Source organism: Bombina bombina, chromosome 11 (genome assembly GCF_027579735.1).
Source record: "Bombina bombina isolate aBomBom1 chromosome 11, aBomBom1.pri, whole genome shotgun sequence".
In the NCBI taxonomy this organism is placed as follows: Eukaryota; Metazoa; Chordata; class Amphibia; order Anura; family Bombinatoridae; genus Bombina; species Bombina bombina.
In genome coordinates, this window is record NC_069509.1 from 80,455,542 (window position 1) to 80,476,472 (window position 20,931).

Sequence of the window (20,931 nt, forward strand, 5' to 3'; positions counted from 1 at the left end):
GACAGTATGTGAGTACGCTATTTAAAGGTGCGGGAATAAAAGGTTGTTTATCTGGACGTGTGTTATTATGTTTAGCTCCATTTAGTAAAGGCTAATGCTGAAAAACAAAAACATCATAGTTATCTGTTGTGGTTCTATTTTAGTTTTGGCGACAAATTAAAAGTTATAAAAGGATATTTCTACAAGACCCCCTGAGTGCCCACGTTATCAGAATCCCAACATTTTACACACAGCAGTCTCTGTTGATGCCTAATACATTCATTAATGTTTTACCTCAGGGAGAAACAAATTAAAATGTTTTATTGTTGAACCAATAAAATAGACCAATAAGATTTAATGACCCAAATAAAATTGTTGATATTAAATGTATGAAACAGAGGGTTTATTACCAGCTAAATAAATATTCATGACTCCCTTAAAGGGACACAACATTTTTATTTCATGATTCAGATAGATCATTGATTTTTAAACAACTTTTATTTCTAATTTCAATTTTAATTCATTCTCTTAGTATCCTTTGTTGAAAGAACAGCAATGCACTACTGGGAGCTAACAATACATTGGTAAACCAATAAGAAGAGGCATATATGTGCAGCCACCAATCAGCAGCTAGCTCAGAGCTCCTGAGCCTACCTACATATATTTTTAAATAAAGGATACAAAGAGAACTTAACAAATTAGATAATAAAAGTAAATTGGAAAGTTGTTTAAAATTGTATGCTCTATCTGAATCATGAAGGATATTTTTTGTGTTTCATGTCACTCTAGATGCTTTATGAAATTCTGCAAAAAATACAGGTAGAAAACTCTTTATCCAAACTGCATGGGACCGGAAAAGGTTTGGATTTCGGAATAGTTTGGAATTTGCATCTGTAAAATGGGACAGTTTGGAGAGGGGATGGTATCAAGGGGCCGATTTATCATGGCCTGAATGGGGCCATATATCCATGTTTCTGCACGAGCCTTCAGGCTCGCAGGAAACAGGAGTTAAGAAGCAGCGGTCTTAACTCGCCCGCCTGCTCTGACAGCTGTCAGTCAATCACAAATGCATATACATATATCCTGTGAAGTTGTGCACATGCTCAGTAGGAGCTGGCGACAAAAAGTGTAAATATAAAATAAACTGTGCACATTTTGTTAAAGGGACACTGAACACAATTTTTTTCTTTCATGATTTAGATAGAGCATGAAATTTTAAGCAACTTTCTAATATACTCCTATTATCAAATTGTCTTTATTCTCTTGGTATCTTTATCTGAAATGCAAGAATGTAAGTTTAGATGCCAGCCCATTTTTAGTGAACAACCTGGGTTGTCCTTGCTGATTGGTGGATAAATTCATCCACCAATAAAAAAGTGCTGTCCAGAGTGCTGAACTAAGAAAAAAGCTTAGATGCCTTCCTTTTTCAATTAAAGATAGCAAAATAACGAATAAAAAATGATAATAGGAGTAAATTAGAAAGTTGCTTAAAATTGAATGTTCTATCTGAATCACAAAAGAAAAAATTTGGGTTCAGTGTCCCTTTAATGCAAGTAAATTGGAAAGTTGTTTAAAATTGCATGCTCTGAGTCATGAAAGTTTATATTGATTTGAGTGTCCCTTTTATCAAATTAATAATTATTATTTAGTTAGAAATATATACATTTTTTTGCAGTGCTGAGACAAACTCCTGGAAATGCCTCTTTAGTGTTGTTTATTTTGCTTACTTTGATGTGGCGAATTAGAGATAGATACGAACAATATCCAACACATATCAGCCAATCACTGTGAAGCATATAGGCTTGTCAGGATTCTGCATTTCACAGAATGCACTTCAAATACTGATACCTTCTCTCAATTCAATCTGTAGTGTCATTTTTTTTTGGCTTTCTGTAGTGATTTCACAGTGACTTGTCACAGCTGATTAGTTGTTTTTCCTATTTTCTTTTTGCATATAATATTGTGTACTGTTTTTAGAGTGTGTATTTTTTTACCATTTTAATTCATTTGTTTCATAAAGTTTTACTAGTGTTTCTGTGATGCCTATATCCTTCACAGTGACTATTTCAAGATAAATGTGTTTCATTGAAATGCAGCTGTGATGAGGAGTGGGTACAAATATATTTGAAGTAGGGAATTTTCTAGTGTGGTGTTATGGTGTGTTTTTCTGGAAGTGATTAGTTTCATGAATGGGTTTTGTTGAATCTAATTCAAAGATATCATGATTTACAAGGAGGTGGAAAGTATAATAAAAGATATTTGTTGTTTGCATGCATGCTATTTAGATACTGATCACATTGGGTGCAATGCCTTGTAAGTTTAACTTAATTTTCAAATAAAGGATCTCTTTTATTATATTTTCCAAGCTGCCTCCTTGTGAATTATTGCATCTTTAAATTTAATTTATGCTGATGATTGGATGTAGAAGATAGTCCTAGTGAAATCACTTTCACTACTAGGTTGCATATGACTGTCACGTGACTATTACATCACGGAGCAGCATAGTCTCCAGTTAATTTAGAACTCCGTTGTTGGAGACTGTAATGGGTCACAGGATAGCCTGGGGGTGTGATTTGATCCAACAAGAGGTGTCAAGGCGACCTAATGGAACCCGGTGAGTTTGACCTCTGATACTATTTTCTATTAGATATTAGAGATTGATCATTTTTATACGCACTGAGTTTTCTTCACTATTTTTGCTCCATTTTATCATTTACAAATACAAGCCTGTTTGGTTATTAAAAGGGTTAAAATTGTAAATGGACACATACGTTCTTCAGTCCTGATTGACAGTCCACATTTTCCTTCCACTCAGGCTTAAGGTTTTAAAATGTGAGCATTCTTTTTCTCCGTACCTATATAATTGTTACATTTTATTTATTCTAGGCCAGAAAGATGACTCCAAGGATGACTCCAAGGATGAGATACTGGAGAGACAGATTGTGAAGCAGCCCAATATGGTGGTAAAGGAGCAGTGGCTGCGATATAAAAGGATATACATAAGGTACAGTTTGAAAAACCAGAAGAGGGCTTTGTCAGGGTATCTGTGAGTAGCATTCAATTAACTACAGATGTATCATAAAATCTAAAATTTCATTTTTAGCTAAAACCTAATTTGATGTGAATTGGTCTCATAACAGACCAGCCATAACCCCCCTTTTTCCTTATTACAATACTTCAGCTAGGAACAAAAGATTTAGCTCTGAAGCTCATCACTCCACATGAGGTCATAACAGGGACGTGATAATAAAAAAAAAGCCAGCATACATCATGGGATGTTTGGAGACAACATTCTGTACATAAATTCAGATAAGCAAACAGAAATTCTAGAATACAGTCATTTGCACAGACCTGTTAATTGCCCCTAAACCTCAGATAAACATCTGTGCTGGCTAACAGAGACACCTGTTTTGCATTATAACTGAAATTCATTTTAAAAGTACTTGTATGGTTTTCAATCTTGTATAAAAAATGTATAATTCCATGGATCTGAGAAATGCATTTCAGGTTTGTAATAAATTTAATGGATAGCATATTCTTGTATTTTTCAAGCATCTAATAAGTACATATATAATTGGTATTTTAAATAATATCATATGTGTTATACACTCAGCAAGAGTTATACAGATATGAAATATTTATATGGGATAGTAATAAATATGAAACCACAGGGGTCCGTTCTGGGGCCTGTTTTGTTTAACATATTTATCTGTGATATCAGCAAAGAGCTACTGGGGAAAGTACTGTATGTCTGTTTGCAGATGATACAAAATTTTGTAACAGAGTGGATGTTCCAGGGGGGGTAGACAAAATGAGAAGTGATATACAACAATTGGAGGATTGGACAAATGACTGGGATCTAAAATTTAACACAGCAAAGTGTAAAATAATGCATTTAGGGAAGAAAAATCAAAATGTTAATTACAGACTCAATGACACTTTACTGACTGTTACAGATGAGGAACAGGACTTGGGAATTATTATTTCAGATGATTTAAAACTTAGTAAACAATGTAGTAATGCAGCGAGTAAGGCTAGCAGAATGCTTGGATGTATTGGTAGAGGTATTTGCAGCAGAAATAGTAAGGTTCTTATGCCACTTTATAGATCATTAGTTAGGCCTCATCTTGAGTATTATGTGCAGTTGTGGAGGCCATATCTTCAGAAGGATATTAACAAACTTGAATCTGTGCAAAGGAGGGCTACCAAAATGGTACATGGTCTAAAAAATAAAACTTACCAGGATAGGCTCAATTACCAAAATATGTATAGTTTAGAGGAGAGAAGGGAAAGAGGTGATATGATAGCAACTTTCAAGTACGTTAAAGGGCTTAGTAAAACTGAGGCTGTGGGTATTTTACATAAAATGGAAAATTCAAGAACAAGGGGTCATGATCTCAAGCTAAAGGGTAGTAGATTCAAGAGTAATTTGAGGAAGCACTTCTTTACAGAAAGAGTGATTGATTTATGGAATAAACTTCCTCAAGAGGTAGTAATGACAAACACTGTTGGGGACTTTAAAAATGCCTGGGACAAGCATTAGGCTATCCTACAAACTAGATACGTTTATACTGTTAGGTAATATCGGGCAGACTTGCTGGGCCTATGGCTCTTATCTGCTGTCAATATCTATGTTTCTATGATTGCTGATCTCAAGGTATGTATGTGATATTAAGATGATAACTGAGATATTAATTAGATCCATGCTAAAAGTATTAAAATTCTTTTAAATACCAATATATTTTAAATGTATAACAATTACTTTGTATTATAAGAAATATATCATATCTACTCTTGAAATGTTTAGGATGCGTGGTATGATGTGGTCCAATACACATGGAACATGTGACTTATTAATACTAGAAAATATAATATATTGTAAAAATATATATGAATCCTTATTAAACTGTAGCAGCATTGATGGTAAAACAGCATTTCTGGGTATCTGCTGCCACCTATGGTTCAAAAATGGTATTGCAGCCAAAAGGCATTTGGCTGCTCAGGGAGGTGTTTCCCAAAATAACCTATGAGATGTTCAGATTCGAGGGCGAATCAGAGACAAGCATCGAAGGGCCTATCATCCCAGTTTCAACAATGATTAGAATAAAAAGGGGTGGGGTTATATCATGTGATATAACCTCATGCAAGAGGATAGGAGAGAGCTAGCTGTTTGCTAAATTTTTGACTGATAACTTTGCTGCCATTTTGGGACACAGTCACTATAAGCAAAATTGGGCTACCTTTTATTATCCATATTGCAATACCTTTATTCATATGAGGTGAAACAAGAAATTCTAGAAACTGAAACATCGATTTGGTTATTTGGGGTAAAGTATACGTGATTGATAAATATATATATATATATATATATATATTTAAATCAAAGTTATTTGGTAACTATAACTAGATTGCAATTAGTAATTTTAAAAGGGCACAATTTGTATTTTAAGTTATATCCATAGTCCTGTGTAGTCTTAATTAGTCATTATTGCTAAATAATTTATTTACTAGACAGGGTTTTATACTCCAGATTTATAAATCAGTCATTATAGTGAACTCTTTCAGAACTGTACATAAACTGGTTATTGTGATTAAATCCCTGGTAGTTATTAATTAAGCATAGTAAATTGGTAATCCATATTGAGCATCTAACTAGAGTTATTGGTTAATAACAGAAGATTCAAAGTGTTTTGATGTATGAGTAAGTGGAGAGAGAGAGCGTTAAAAAATGGTGGGGCAAAAGCTGAAATGGAGAGCTCTGACATAGAACAACAGTGGTCAAAAGAGATTGGTCATCTTGGTGAGTATGAAATTTAATCCATTGTGAGAATCTGCAGAAGCTTTGGTTCCCTAGGGTCACTAGGATAGCCAACGTGGTTATCAAAATCTAAAATAAGGATAAGGTACCTAAGGTGAGATAGTAATGTTGTCAGGAAGCAAACTGAACAAATATGTGTGTGGGTGTTATATGTAGTGTACCATGTCCGCCGCACATCGATAAATGCCGACAGCATACTCTATCGGCATATATCATTGCACAAGCAGTTCTGGTGATCCATAAGCCACCAGCCTTTTTATCTAAGTTATTCCTGCAGTATGTTTTAGATTTTGATGAGTAGCCATTTTTTGCCAATGCTACAAAGTATTAGCATATTTTCTATTATAGTGTTACAATACTCCAGGCCATTATTCTGCGTCATTTACACTCAAACTATTTATTTTTGTTTGCTTTTCAAGTATAGGTTATTTATTATGCTTTCAGATGTAAGTCATGCTTTTTTTTTGCTTTTACAAAGCTGTCTATAATAACATTCAACGTACTTATCTGCTATTGATTTCCTAACAGACATAACACTTTCTTTAGTTTCTATAAATGTGTAATGACGAATGCTTAATTTAAGTAATCAAATTCAATAATAAATTAGCAGACAATAATGCATTTAACGTTGCTATTTAAAGTCCATTATTGATCTTTATTTTCATGACTAGCTTATTTAAGGTGATTAAATGACAAGTAAATTAATGCTTTACAATCTTGTAGTCCTTTTTCCTCCATTTTCTGACTCCTGTCTGTTATCCTTTGTCTTCAAATCCTTCTCCTTTACACATAATTCTTTTTTCTACTCTTCTGCAACAAATTCATGCTCTGCTTCAGTTTTATTGTAGCTGGTATCGTCTGTGTTGCTAAATGCAACTGCATTTTGCAGTACGTCATCCATAGATGCACATAGCACATCATTCAACACAATCTGTAGCACTTCTATATTTACACCTTAAAACGGCATAATTTGTGGTGCATCATGCTACACAAGGTGTGGGACTGTAGAACTTAGACATGAGTGCTATCTGTGTCATTTTTTGTATAGTGTATTGTGTGACACTGGTTCATTTCTACTGCTGATTACTACTACTGTTGATTATTGCTAGTGCTGATTACTGCTACTACTTATACCCTTTTTATGACTCTTTTATGCAATTATGTTCCTGACTTCTGTATCATTTGCTGCATACTCCTGGACTGTGCTTGAATATGATGATTGCAGAACCTTACTTTGACCTAGATTACAAGTTGCACGGTTTGTATTTCCCGCACACGATATAGGGGGGTAGTTATCAACGCGTCTACTTTTCCTGCCTTCGCTGGCCCAATACGCCCGCCTAAGCTCGCCTCACATCGCCGCCGCGGACCTGCAAAAATTCGACTAAGTTATCAAAAAAGCTGACAAAAAGACGCGCACCAAGTACTGGGCGATAAACAGCGGACTGTGAGAGTTATCACTCATCCAATCTCGCTGCTCTTCGGCTTTTTTACAGCTTTCTTGCTAGCCTGTCACTAAGCACCCACAGTAAACTACACTGTTCTACCCCCTATACCGGCGCCCCCGGAGCCCCCCGCAACTAAATAAAGTTAGTAACCCCTAAACCGCCGCTCCTAGACCCCACCGCAACTCTTATAAATGTATTAACCCCTAAACTGTCGCTCCCGGACACCGCCGCAACCTACATTATACCTAGTAACCCCTATCCTGCCCCCCCATACCGTCGCCCTCTATAATAAAGTTATTAACCCCTATCCTGCTGATCCTGCACCTCGCTGCAACAAAATAAATAGTTTAACCCCTAAACCGCCGCTCCCTGACCCGCCTCAACTATGATATATGTATTAACCCCTAAACCGCCGCTCCCGGACCCTGCCGCAACCTATATTAAATGTATTAACCCCTATCCTGCCCCCCCTACACAGTCGCCACCTATAATAAATTTATTAACCCCTATGCTGCCCCCCACTACACTGCCGCCACTGTAATAAAATTATTAACCCCTAAACCTAAGTCTGACACTAACCCTAACACCCCCTAACTTAAATATTAATTAAATAAATCTAAATAATATTTCTATTATGAACTAAATTAATCCTATTTAAAACTAAATACTTACCTTTAAAATAAACAAATAAACCCTAATATAGCTACAATATAAATAATAGTTACATTGTAGCTATATTAGGATTTATATTTATTTTACAGGCAAATTTGTATTTATTTTAACTAGGTACAATAGCTATTAAATAGTTATTAACTATTTAATAGCTTACCTAGCTAAAATAAAGAGAAATTAACCTGTAAAATAAATCCTAACCTAAGTTACAATTAAACATAACACTACACTATCATTAAATTAATTAAATAAATTAACTACAAATAACTACAATTAAATACAATTACATAAACTAACTAAAGTACAAAAAATAAAAAAAGCTAAGTTACAAAAAAAAAATAAGTTACAAACATTTTAAAAATATTACAACAATTTTAAGCTAATTACACCTAATCAAAGCCCCCTAATAAAATAACAAACCCCCCCAAAATAAAAAAATGCCCTACCCTATTCTAAATTAAAAAAGTTCAAACCTCTTTTACCTTACCAGCCCTTAAAAGGGCCTTTCGTGGGGCATGCCCCAAATAATTCAGCTCTTTTGCCTGTAAAAGAAAAATACAACCCCCCCAACATTAAAACCCACCACCCACATACCCCTAATCTAACCCAAACGCCCCTTAAAATAACCTAACACTAATCCCCTGATGATCATCCTACCTTGAGTCGTCTTCACTCAGCTGAGCCACCGATGGAACTGAAGAGGAGATCCGGAGCGGCAGAAGTCATCATCCAAGGGGCGCTGAAGAAATCTTCCATCCGATGAAGTGATCCTCCAGTCGGCGCTGAAGAAGTCTTCCATCCAGGCGATGTCATCTTCCAAGCGGCGCTGAAGAAGTCTTCTATCCGGGCGTTCTCATCTTCCAAGCGGGGTCTTCAATCTTCAATCTTCATCCCGCCAACGCGGAACATCCTTGTTTCCCGACGGACTACCGACGAATGAAGGCTCCTTTAAGGGACGTCATCCAAGATGGCGTCCCTTCAATTCTGATTGGCTGATAGGATTCTATCAGCCAATCGAAATTAAAGTAGGAAAAATCTGATTGGCTGATTGAATCAGCCAATCAGATTGAAGTTCAATCCGATTGGCTGATCCAATCATTGGCTGATTCAATCAGCCAATCAGATTTTTCCTACCTTAATTCCGATTGGCTGATAGAATCCTATCAGCCAATCGGAATTGAAGGGCTACCATCTTGGATGACGTCCCTTAAAGGAGCCTTCATTCGTCGGTAGTCCGTCAGGAAAGAAGGATGTTCCGCGTCAGCGGGATGAAGATTGAAGATTGAAGACCCCGCTTGGAAGATGACATCGCCCGGATAGAAGACTTCTTCAGCGCCGCTTGGAAGATGACATCGCCCGGATGGAAGACTTCTTCAGCGCTGACTGGTGGATCACTTCATCGGATGGAAGATTTCTTCAGCGCCCCTTGGAGGATCACTTCTGCCGCTCCGGATCTCCTCTTCAGTTCCATTGGTGGCTCGGCTGAGTGAAGACAACTCAAGGTAGGATGATCTTCAGTGGATTAGTGTTAGGTTATTTTAAGGGGGGTTTGGGTTAGATTAGGGGTATGTGGGTGGTGGGTTTTAATGTTGGGGGGGTTGTATTTTTCTTTTACAGGCAAAAGAGCAGTTTTCTTTGGGGCATGCCCCACAAAAGGCCCTTTTAAGGGCTGGTAAGGTAAAAGAGCTTTGAACTTTTTTAATGTAGAATAGGGTAGGGATTTTTTTTTATTTTGGGGGGCTTTGTTATTTTATTAGGGGGCTTAGATTAGGTGTAATTAGCTTAAAATTGTTGGAATATTTTTTAAATGTTTGTAACCTATTTTTTTTTTTTTGTAACTTAGCTTTTTTTATTTTTTGTACTTTAGTTAGTTTATGTAATTGCATTTAATTGTAGTTATTTGTAGTTAATTTATTTAATTAATTTAATGATAGTGTAGTGTTAGGTTTAATTGTAACTTAGGTTAGGATTTATTTTACAAGTAATTTTGTATTTCTTTTAGCTAGGTAGTTATTAAATAGTTAATAACTATTTAATAACTATTCTAACTAGCTAAAATAAATACAAAGTTACCTGTAAAATAAATATAATTCCTAAAATAGCTACAATGTAATTATTAATTACATTGTAGCTATCTTAGGGTTTATTTTACAGGTAAGTATTTAGTTTTAAATAGGAATAATTTATTAAAGTATAGTGTAGTGTTAGGTGTAATTGTAACTTAGGTTAGTTTTTATTTTACAGGTAAATTTCTCTTTATTTTAGCTAGGTAAGCTATTAAATAGTTAATAACTATTTAATAGCTATTGTACCTAGTTAAAATAAATTGAAATTTACCTGTAAAATAAAAATAAATCCTAAGATAGCTACAATATAATTATTATTTATATTGTAGCTATATTAGGGTTTATTTTAAAGGTAAGTATTTAGTTTTAAATAGGATTAATTTAGTTAATAATAGAAATATTATTTAGATTTATTTAATTAATATTTAAGTTAGGGGGGTGTTAGGGTTAGTGTTAGACTTAAAATAGAAGGAAAAAGCAGCACTCGTGGGACACCAATAGTGATTAAAAATCCAAATTTTATTCCATAGATTTAAAAATTGAGGTAGGACCAGGGAATTAACCCCTTACGCGTTTCGTACTCCAACTGAGTACTTAGTCATAGGGATAATTGCTTAGACCGGACATGGCCTATTTAAAGGCACAGTGTCCAATCAGGCAGTTTACAGAAAGATTAAAAAAAAACAATAAATTAAAAACATGTTAACACAAAACATGATCATTTGACAATATGTATGCATGAAGTTGGCAAACATCAGATGGTATGAATGTGAGAAATATGTAATTTTTATTATCCCATCATAATTCCGTTACTTTCATCTTAAAAAGACCTTGTGTATCAATGGCATGAGCGATTTAAATGCAAAAATAATGACATAAAAAATGTTAAGGACACCCTAGATGTAAAAAATATATATATTGTTTTACTGTCTATGGCTAACCTAGTACGTTTGCAAAATGTAAACACTAAAATTAATTAACATGTTGTTTAATTAAAAAAGGGTTGATTATTTATAACATATCACATAATGCTGAACATGGTTAGTGATGACATTTAAGTTGTCTTCATTTAAATACTAAGGGTTTAGTCCATATGACATAATATGATATAATGAAATATCTATGATTGATTGATATCAGTCTATGAATAGACTCATATCCCATTCTTTATTTAGACCTTCAGGGGTTACTGTTCTTAATTTATATATCCAGAACATTTCTTGTTTGAGTAACATTTTATTCCTATTTCCCCCTCTGGTAGGTGGATAAATTTTATCTATGACTTTGACAGTCATATTAAATTTATTCGTCATATGCATCGTGAAATGATGCCGTGCAATTGCCGAACTCTTATTATACATTTTAGTATCATAAATATGTTCTCTCATGCGAGATCTTAATTCTCTACTGGTCTGACCTGTATATTGCATATGGCACAGATTGCACTCTAACAAGTACACAACATAATGACTCCTACAATTTGCATAAAAGCCAATATTGTAGCTTTCATTAGTGACATTGCTTGTAAAAGTTTCCCCTCTACTTATAATGTCACATGTGGAACATGGACCAGTACCACATTTAAAAGAGCCTTTCTTATGTAGCCATGTACCTTTTTTCTGTTTTTTAGTTGACACTAAGCTAGGTGATAATTTATTGGCTAAGGTGGGCGCCTTTCTGGGAACAAACTTGCACTTATCTATAATCCCACCTAATATCTCATCTTGTTGTAAGATATGTAAATTTTTCTTTAAAATACCACATACTTGGTTATACTGGTTAGAGTATTCTGTAGAAAATACAACAGGGAAATCTTTGAAATCCCTGTTGTCTTTCATAGACTGATATCAATCAATCATAGATATTTCATTATATCATATTATGTCATATGGACTAAACCCTTAGTATTTAAATGAAGACAACTTAAATGTCATCACTAACCATGTTCAGCATTATGTGATATGTTATAAATAATCAACCCTTTTTTAATTAAACAACATGTTAATTAATTTTAGTGTTTACATTTTGCAAACGTACTAGGTTAGCCATAGACAGTAAAACAATATATATATTTTTTACATCTAGGGTGTCCTTAACATTTTTGATGTCATTATTTTTGCATTTAAATCGCTCATGCCATTGATACACAAGGTCTTTTTAAGATGAAAGTAACGGAATTATGATGGGATAATAAAATTACATATTTCTCACATTCATACCATCTGATGTTTGCCAACTTCATGCATACATATTGTCAAATGATCATGTTTTGTGTTAACATGTTTTTAATTTATTGTTTTTTTTTTTTAATCTTTCTGTAAACTGCCTGATTGGACACTGTGCCTTTAAATAGGCCATGTCCGGTCTAAGCAATTATCCCTAAGTACTCAGTTGGAGTACGAAACGCGTAAGGAGTTAATTCCCTGGTCCTACCTCAATTTTTAAATCTATGGAATAAAATTTGGATTTTTAATCACTATTGGTGTCCCACGAGTGCTGCTTTTTCCTTCTATTTTGAATTACTGCGGCTCGCACTCGGCCGCGTTTGGCTTGCACCTCACGGGGCTGTGTGAAACTTACCCTACAGCTGGGCGGTAATAGGACTCTCCCCTCCACGTCACGCTCTGCAGCGGCCTTGTCTCCTCTACTCCTAGTGTTAGACTTAGGTTTAGGGGTTAATAAATTTATTACAGTGGCGGCGGTGTAGTGGGGGGCAGGATAGGGGTTAATAAATGTATTAAAGGTGGCGGCGGTGTAGGGGGGGCAGATTAGGGGTTAATACATTTAATATAGGTTGCAGCAGGGTCCGGGAGCGGCGGTTTAGGGGTTAAACTATTTATTTAGTTGCGGCGAGGTGCGGGATCGGCAGGATAGGGGTTAATAACTTTATTATAGAGGGCGGAGGTATAGGGGGGCCAGGATAAGGGTTAATAGGTATCATGTAGGTGGTGGCGGGGTCTGGGAGCGGCGGTTTAGGGGTTAATACATTTATTATAGTTGCGGCGGGGTCAGGGAGCTGAGGTTTAGGAGTTAATATGTATAGAGTAGCTTGCGGTGGGCTCCGGGAGCGGCGGTTTAGGGGGTAATAACTTTATTTAGTTGCGGCGGTGTAGGGGGGGACAGCTTAGGGGTGTTAAGACTCGGGGTACATGTTAGGGTGTTAGGTGCAGACAGCTCCCATAGGAATCAATGGGATGTCTGGCAGCAGCAAACTTGTACTTTCGCTATGGTCAGACTCCCATTGATTCCTATGGGATCCGCCGCCTCCAGGGCGGCGGATTGAAAACCAGGTACGCTGGGCCGGAAAAGTGCCGAGCGTACCTGCTAGTTTTTTGATAACTAGCAAAAGTAGTCAGATTGTGCCGCACTGAGTCCGGCGGATCGAAGCTTACGTCACAAAATTCTACTTTTGCCGGTCTCTAGCCTTTGATAACTAAGGCGAATCAGCCTCGCCACAAATACACTGCGGAATTCCAGCGTATTTGAGGTTGACGGCTTGATAACTAGGCCCCATAGTCTTTTTGCAAGCAATTTTCATAGCGCTGATATTACAAGTTGTGAAAAATTGTGATTACACGCGTGCTTTCGCCTTTTCCGCCACAATCCTGTCCGCACCCGAAGAGCTGTAGTTAATGCTTTTCCGCAACAAAAAAGTTTCACAAAACACTTAAAAATATATATTACAAAGTACAGTTATACTTATATTAACAATGTCTAATAAAAATTATGTTAAAAAAATATTGCACACAAAAGTTATAAGGGATCAAAGATATGCAATCTCGGGTGTTAGACACAAAAAGCTGATGAAGGGATTTTACATTGACATACATACACATACATAGAGAAACATGGATTTACATGAATAGACATATGTTTAGGGAGATAATGAAAATATTTTACATTACAATCTTATGCACATTAAACAATATCTCTGAGGGATTTTCAAACAGACATTGGCATATAGATCTCAAGATATCTACACATATATATATTCATTAGGGATGGGCAATGTGTTTATATTCTAATTAGAATGGTAGAACGAATGTTATTGTAGAAATTCGATTTACATAATTGAATGTTGATAAGAACGAATATTCTCAAAAATTCTATAATCGAATGCTATTTACAGGTTTCAAATGTCACTTTCGAATTAGAATGTTCATAATTAGATCAAATCTCCACATTCGAAATTTCGATTGTAACATTTGATTTAACAAATACTATTCAGAAGTTCAATAGTACATGTGGTAGGGAATTTAGTAAATTAATACATAATAGATGAAAATATATCAATTTGAATGTTTCTAATTTGAATATTACATTTAAAGAAAGCATTAGAAATACTATTACAAATATATCAATTTGAATTTTTTCAAATTCGAATATTGCATAATTCGAATACATGAAACGAATGTTAGAATGTTCTACAAACATTCAAAATTCCAAACGAACAAACAAATGTGTTAAAATTCGTTTAATTTTTTGAATATTGCGAAATATTCACCCATCCCTAATATTCATATACATATATCGCAATAAATAGATATATCAGTCCAAATATCATCAAATATTTAGAGAAATATTTATTTAAAAATAAATAGAACATATTCCGTTACCAAAACATTTTCCCAATATGAAATATTCGCATTTTCATGTACACTTTTCTAGAAGAATACGTCATGGGCTTTGCGCAACAGATTAGGGTGTTTTTTGTGTGTTTTTTTGTCTTCTCCATTGACTTCAATGGGGAATGCGCACGTGATTTCGCAGGTTTGCATTATGCGGCTTAACGTGCGCACAAAATAGCTTATTTTGCAACTTGTAATACCTGCACAACCAAAAATGCGAAAAAGCCACAACGCGTGCAGAGTTTTTGCAAATGATTTGCCATGCGACTTGTAATCTATGTCTTTATTAAGTTATAGGGTACTATGGATGGCTTTCCCTGCTAGCTTTCCTGTTCTCACCTTTCAAGCTCCAAGTTTCATCCATGACCCGGACTCCTAGTTTAGTTTGGTTCTTTACTTGGTTTAGTGACCTTAATAATCAGAATAGCAGATCGAATTCTACCATTTTCCTTTGTCCAGTTGAATTGTCCAGTTCTTCCTTTTCATTTGTATTCCTAATCTCTCTGACTATTGGTTATTTTCTCTTGCACATTCTTCCCCAGTCTGTCTGTCTGTCTGTCTGTCACTGTAGTACGTTTTATTCACTTATGGCAGTGGGTGAAATTAATTGAAATCTTCAACCTCTACAACTCCTCCGTTTCTGATATAATTCTATGTAACTATGTAAATTTACCAGACCCAGTCCAGGGGGCCAATTTACCAATGTCTGGCTGTAGCGTATCATGTCCGCCAGACATCGCTGAATGCTGACATCATACGCTGTCGGCATTTAACATTGCACAAGCAGTTCTGGTGAACTGCTTGTGCAATGCCGCCCCTGAAGATTTGAGTCCAATCGGCTGCAAGCAGCGGGTGTCAATCAACCCAAACATATAGGATTGGGCGGATTGATGTCCGCAGCCTCAGAGGCAGTGGACTAGTTAAGGAGCAGCGGTCTTAATACCGCTGCTTCTTGATTGCTGTTTCCGGAGAGCTCAGGGGCCATTCGGCCCTTGATAATTCAGCCCTCAGAACTGGGAAACTTAGACTGAGTTAGAGAGACCCATGGACAAAGCTGTATGAGTTCAATGTGCATAGTCATGATATGTTGGCAGAGTCACATGAGGTCTGTGGGTGGGGTGGGCTATAGGCAGGGCTGCCCCATTGAGGTGGAGTCATAACATTCTGGGGGCGTGGCTAGGAGGTCCTAGGTTTGACTTACAGAATTCAGAGCATTAATAAAAGAGAGATAGAGCTGATAGAGGGATAGCAAACAGATTTCCCTAACTGTGACAGTTAGTGACTCTGCACTGACACTTTACATATAAATAACATTAATAATTAGTAGTAGTAGATATTAGTCAAATGTCCTGTTGTCCAAAGTGATACCTGATGCTTGCCTTAACCTAACCCAGCCCATTGCAGCCACTGACTCCTCCCCCTTTGGTCATGGCTCCACCCACAACCTCATTTACAAGTCTCCCTCACACAGCATAGACCTCCCAGTCCTTGAAGGTGTTTGGAAAATATTGGGAGGTATGTAAATGAGCTGCATACAATATCATAGAAACTGATGAAGCTACATTCTGCAGAAGCTAGAGAGGCAGTTGAGAACCTGAAAAGGTCTATTGGTAGCCCAATGTTTAAGCAAATATATATTTCCTTTTTTAGGATAGATTGTGCGCGAGAAAACGGTTGGACTTAAAGCTTAAATAATCACTATGTATAAATCATAAGTTCGGTTCTTTATGCATAAATTCCTGTGACAATACATATAAGGACACTTTTGTAATGTAAATAAATGTCCTTGCCCTGTATAATAAATGTCAATGACATTCAAATTGAGGTTTTGTAACAGGAAAAAAAAAAGTATGATACAAAAGCAATTTCATCAGCAAACATTTTCCAAGAATCAGTGAATGTCATAGACATAAGAGAAATGTTTCATAATAATCCTTTTATTCACAGGTAACAAGAAATATTATTTAATCTCCAGTTCAAACAAGACTGTGTAGAAAATGCATTTAATGGGACACAGAAAGACCTTTTTTATAGTGCAAGGGCATCTTTTAAAAATGTAAAGGGTAAATTCACCAACATCTTCTCCACTAAAAAAAGTTTTAGCCATGTTAAAATTCTTTGGGTAAAAAATGTAACCATCCACTGGTAACACGAGATTGCGCTTTACACTTAGCAGGAGACCGAGAGCAAGATAATGCATCCTCTGTCGTTTTCGCTCTACTTCTAATCTATCCGAAAAGTTTTAATTATTCATAAATATAAAACTTTTCAACGCACTTGTATTATTTATTTTACCTGCTTTTTCTGTAATACAACTCTGAAAATTGTTTATACTACCCCCAGAGAAGCTGGTATGACACTCCTACATACTGCACTGTAATTGGTTGAGCTGTGATTAGGCTTGATTACACCTGCCCCTAATTGGCCACAGGAAACTAAGTAAGATAAACAACATTTAAAGGGACAGTCAACATCAAAATAGATAATCCCTTAAGTACCCATTCCCCTGTTTTGCATAACCAACACAGTTATAATAATGCACATTTTATATCTGTAATTACCTTGTATCTAAGCCTCTGCAGAACTGCCCCCTTATTTCAGTTATTTTGACAGACTTGCATTTTAGCCAATCAGTGCTCACTCCTTGTTAAATTCATGCGTATGAGCTCAATGTTATCTATATGAAACACGTGAACTAACACCCTCTAGCACTGAAAACTGTCAAAATGCATTTAGATTAGAGGCGGCCTTCAAAGTCTAAGAAATTGGCATATGAACCTCCTAGGTTTAGTTTTCAACTAAGAATACCAAGAGAACAAAGCAAAATTGGTGATAAATTTAAATTGGAAAGTTGTCTAAAATGACATGCCCTATTTGAATCGTGAAAGTTTTTTTTGGACTTGACTGTTCCTTTAAGAGGCTTTTTAAAGGGATGTGCCCTGAGTTTTGGGAGTAACCAGGATGGATTTGCACACAACTTCCATAGACCGCAATGTAAAGGCACTTTTCTGTGCCTTTTTTTGTTTTCTAACACCTCACTTCCGCCACTTTTAACCCCTAAAAATTGCCTAGTGCAGTTGTTTTTTGTGGGGGGAAAATGCTACTTTTTTTCCATAACAAACTAAAAGACCCTCTATTTTGGGGGCATTTGGGGCACTTTTAGAAAATGAACCAGATATCTGATCTCTGGTTAATTTTCTGAGTAATAATTGCTACCGCAAGCTTGCTGCAGCAATTAACAGCAATTTGTAAATTAGAGGTCCACTTGTAATCTAACCCTAAATTTATTAACACTCATAGGTTAGCAACCCAGTCCCTTTTTTAATACCACTGCTTTCCACAGACAGAGAGGTACTATGGGAAAAGGGGACTGACATAAGAAAAAGCATCAGAGAAAAAGATGAGCTCCAGAAGTAAAAATCTCTAACCTTAAAGGGTCAGTTAAAGGGCCATAATACCCAAATGTTTAAACAATTGAAAGTGCTGCAGTATAGCTGTAAAAAGCTGAATAGAAAATATCACCTGAACATCTCTATGTAAAAAAGAAAGATATTTTACCTCAAAAGTTCCTCAGTAGCCACATCCTATTGTAAAGGACTTCTAAGCAGCAAATCAGTATGTCTGTCCCGGGACAGCTAAGGGAGTGAGCTTTGTGCACACTCATCTTATTTCCCTATTCAGTGTAAGGAAGTTTACAATGAAATCTCATGAGAGTTAAGTGAAATCTCATGAGATCACAATAAAAGAGTTCATGACCTCAGCACTGCTGATGCTGATTGGCTGCTGTTCATTTCTTTATTGTTTTTTTTGTTTTTTTAAACTGCAGCTGAGCAACAGCTGAGTATAACTTTTACACAGAACTTACTCTGCTGAGCTGAGGAAGTTGTGAGGTAAAATATCTTTGTTTTTTACATAGAGATGCTCAGGTGATATTTTCCTGTCAGCTTTTTACATTTATACTGCATCAGTTTCAAGGGATTTAGCATATTAGTATTATGTCCCTTTAAGGCAAAATTAAACTTTACTGAATCATGCAATTTTAATCAACTTTCCAGTTTACTTCAGGTATCAGAATGGCTTTGTTCATTTGGTAGCCTTTGTTGAAAAGCATACCTAGGTAGGCTCAGGAGCAAATATGCACTACTGGGAGCTAGCTGCTGATCGGTTGTTGCACATTTATGCCACTTGTCATTGGCTCACTTGATGTGTCCAGCTAGCTCACACCAGTGTATTGCTCCCTTTCAACAAAGATTACCAAGAGAATGAAGCAAATTTGATAACAGAAGTTAATGGGAAAGTTGTTTAAAATTGTATTTTGTATCTGAATCATGAAATAAATACTTTGGGTTTCATGTACCTTTAACATATACTGCATGGTGGCAACCTCTGTTGTCTATTTATGACGGTCTATGACTGACTGTTGCTGGTTGTAGGGTGTCACAATAGTTCTGTATTTGTTATTTTCTGTGTTTCCTCCTATTTTTTTAAATAAATACTAAAACATTAAAGGGACAGAAATACCTTGTGCAACCTTGCAATCATTTAACTGCGGCCTGCTGCAAAAACTTTCTGAATACATTGACACTTTGTTTTCTGTTATTGTTTTTTTTTTTTTCAATGACCAAACTTCCCACCACCACTTGCTACTTGGAGTCCAGATTTTTTATTAGAACAGACACTGCTAGCCACTGTAATTTTGTTAGTAAACATGCGCTGTATCTTATCTCATTTTTCTTCAAACTTATCCACAGCTGCATATCACTAGAAATGAATTGTGTTCATGTGAGCATATCTCGGTACTCCCAGGTGAAAACAGGCTTCTTTTCTTATCTTCCCCCGACCCTTTTTACGTCTTATCATCGTCTTTTTCTGGATAATGTAGAAGTGTTTTTTTTAATATATATATATATATACTTATAAGTTGATTTAATTCAAATCATCCAATAGGATTGGTCATTGATCCTATTATTTGATTTGAATCTCCAAATCAACCTACAGAAATACTTTGCATTCTATTGGTTGATTACATAAACCAATAGGAATAGGTTTTGATCCTATTATTTGATTTGAATCTCTAAATCAACCTACAGAAATGTCTTGCATTCTATTGGTTGGTTATACCAACCAATAAGAATAGGCATTGAGCCTATTGTGCATGTGTCTTGAGTGCTGTATTGCAGCAATGCTTGCAACAATGTTTGGAAGAAAGTTACACATACAGGGGCCGATTTAACAATGCCTGGCGGACATGATACTCTGCAGCGTATCATGTCCGCCAGACATCGCTGAATGCGGACAGCATACGCTGTAGGCATTCAGCATTGCACAAGCAGTTCTAGTGAACTGCTTGTGCAATGCCGCCCCCTGCAGATTCGTGGACAATCGGCCGCTAGCAGGGGGTGTCAATCAGCCCAATCAAACACGATCATATGGATTAATGTACCCCGCCTCAGAGGTGGTGTACGAGTTAAGACGCTGCTTCTTAACTCCTGTTTCCGGCGAGCCTGAAGGTTCGTGTGGAAACAAGGGGAACAGGGGCAATTCGGCCCTTGTTAAATCGACCACATAGCATTAAAATTGTGTGCATTCTCCTGAGCCTACCTAGCGGCTAGATTTAGAGTTTTGTCGGTAAGGACCCGCGTAGCTAACGCCGGCTTTTTTCTGGCCGCATCATAAAAATAACTCTGGTATTGAGAGTCCACATAAAGGCTGCGTTAGGCTCCAAAAAAGGAGCGTAGAGCATATTTAACGCAGCTTCAACTCTCGATACCAGAGTTGCTTACGGACGCGGCCAGCCTCAAAAACGTGCTCGTGCATGATTCCCCCATAGGAAACAATGGGGCTGTTTGAGCTGAAAAAAAACCTAACACCTGCAAAAAAGCCGCGTTCAGCTCTTAACGCAGCCCCATTGTTTGCTATGCGGAAACACTTCCTACGTCTGCACCTAACACTCTAACATGTACCCCGAGTCTAAACACCCCTAACCTTACACTTATTAACCCCTAATCTGCCGCCCCCGCTATCGCTGACCCCTGCATATTATTATTAACCCCTAATCTGCCGCTCCGTAAACCGCCGCTACTTAAATTATCCCTATGTACCCCTAATCTGCTGCCCTAACATCGCCGACCCCTATATTATATTTATTAACCCCTAATCTGCCCCCCACAACGTCGCATCCACCTGCCTACACTTATTAACCCCTAATCTGCCGACCGGACCTGAGCGATACTATAATAAAGTTATTAACCCCTAATCCGCCTCACTAACATAGTAACATAGTAACATAGTAGATAAGGTTGAAAAAAAAGACTGAAGTC